Source organism: Bison bison, unplaced genomic scaffold, assembly GCF_000754665.1.
Source record: "Bison bison bison isolate TAMUID 2011002044 unplaced genomic scaffold, Bison_UMD1.0 scf7180017864485, whole genome shotgun sequence".
Lineage (NCBI taxonomy): Eukaryota > Metazoa > Chordata > Mammalia > Artiodactyla > Bovidae > Bison > Bison bison.
Genome location: NW_011495045.1, coordinates 3,002,402 through 3,004,453, shown reverse-complemented (window position 1 = coordinate 3,004,453; position 2,052 = coordinate 3,002,402). Strand labels below are relative to the sequence as shown.

Genomic DNA, 2,052 nt, shown 5'->3' with positions numbered 1-2,052 from the left:
CTGTTGGTGGGAATGCAAACTAGTACAGCCACTATGGAGAACAGTGTGGAGATTCCTTAAAAAACTGGAAATAGAACTGCCTTATGATCCAGCAACCCCACTGCTGGGCATACACACTGAGGAAACCAGAAGGGAAAGAGACACGTGTACCCCAGTGTTCATTGCAGCACTGTTTATAATAGCCAGGACATTGAAGCAACCTAGACGTCCATCAGCAGATAAATGGATAAGAAAGCAGTGGTACATATACACAATGGAGTATTACTCAGCCATTAAAAAGAATACATTTGAATCAGTTCTAATGAGGTGGATGAAACTGGAGCTTATTATACAGAGTGAAGTAAGCCAGAAGGAAAAACATAAATACAGTATACTAACGCATATATATAGAATTTAGAAAGATGGTAACAATAACCCGGTGTACGAGACAGCAAAAGAGACACTGATGTATAGAACAGTCTTATGGACTCTGTGGGAGAGGGAGAGGGTGGGAAGATTTGGGAGAATGACATTGAAACATGTAAAATATCATGTAAGAAACGAGTTGCCAGTCCAGGTTCGATGCACAATATTGGATGCTTGGGGCTAGTGCACTGGGACGACCCAGAGGGATGGTATGGGGAGGGAGGAGGGAGGAGGGTTCAGGATGGGGAACACATGTATATCTGTGGCAGATTCATTTTGATATTTGGCAAAACTAATACAATTATGTAAAGTTTAAAAATAAAATAAAATAAAAAGAAATAAAAAATGATAAAAGGACTTGGAGACTGATATAAGAAAAATAAGAAAGATCAATTTCAGAAGGAAAGAGAATAAAAATGGCAATGGTAAAATGCAAAAAAAAAAAAAAGACTGTCATTCAGAAAATACTACACTGTTAATGGCCACAACTGTGAAGTGAGAAAAGCCCTAAGCTGAGCCCTGAAGAATTGATGCTTTTGAACTGTGGTGTTGGAGAAGACTCTTGGGAGTCCTTGGACTGCAAAGAAATCCGGCCAGTCCATCCTAAAGGAGATCGGTCCTGGGTGTTCATTGTAAGGACTGATGTCGAAGCTGAAACTCCAATACTTTGGCCACCTGATGCAAAGAGTTGAGTCATTGGAAAAGACCCTGATACTGGGAGGGATTAGGGGCAGGAGGAGAAGGGGATGACAGAGGATGAGATGGCTGGATGGCATCGCCGACTCAATGGGCATGAGTTTGGGTGAACTCCAGGAGTTGGTGATGGACAGGGAGGCCTGGCGTGCTGCGATTCATGGGGTCGCAAAGAGTCAGACACGACTGAGTGACTGAACTGAACTGAACTGAAGCAAGAGATGGCTAGTGCTTCATCCAGCCAGAGGTCGAAGTAGTTCTGGAAACTTTGGTGGTGGTCATGGAGGTGGTTTTGTTGGGAATGACAGCCTTGGTTGTGGAGGAAACTTCAGTGGTCAAGATGGCTTTGGTGGCAGCCATGGTGGTGGTGGATATGGTGGCAGTGGAGATGGTTATGATGGATTTGGTAATGATGGAAGCAATTTTGGAGGTGGCAGAAGCTACAAATATTTTGGCAATTACAGCAATCAATCTTCCAATTTTGGACCCATGAAAGGAGGAAACTTTGGAGAAGTTCTGGCCCCTATGGTGGTGGAGGCCAATACTTTGCCAAAGCACAAAACCAAGGTGGCTATGGTGGTTCCAGCAGCAGCAGTAGCTATGGCAGTGGCCGAAGGTTTTAATTACTGCTAGGAAACAAAGCTTAGCAGGAGAGAAGGGTCAGTGAAGTGACAGGGAAGCTACAGGTTAAAACAGATTTGCGAACTCCACCAACAGTGGTAGCAGGGCCTAGCTGCTACAAAGAAGACATGTTTTAGACAGTACTCATGTGTTTGGGCAAAAAACTCAAGGCCTGTACTTGTGACTAATTGTATAACAGGTTATTTTAGTTTCTGTTCTGTGGAAAGTGTAAAGCATTCCAACAAAGGGTTTTAATGTAGATTTTTTTTTTTTTTTACACTCATGCTGTTGATTGCTAAATGTAATAGTCTGATCATGATGCTGGATAAATGT

The 2,052-nt window shown here is 42.8% G+C and overlaps 1 pseudogene; it reads left to right on the top strand.

Moving 5' to 3' along the window:
- Window positions 1-1,721, top strand: part of LOC105005070 — an 11,337-nt pseudogene extending 9,616 nt beyond the window's left edge.
- The last annotated feature ends 331 nt before the right edge of the window (window positions 1,722-2,052 follow it).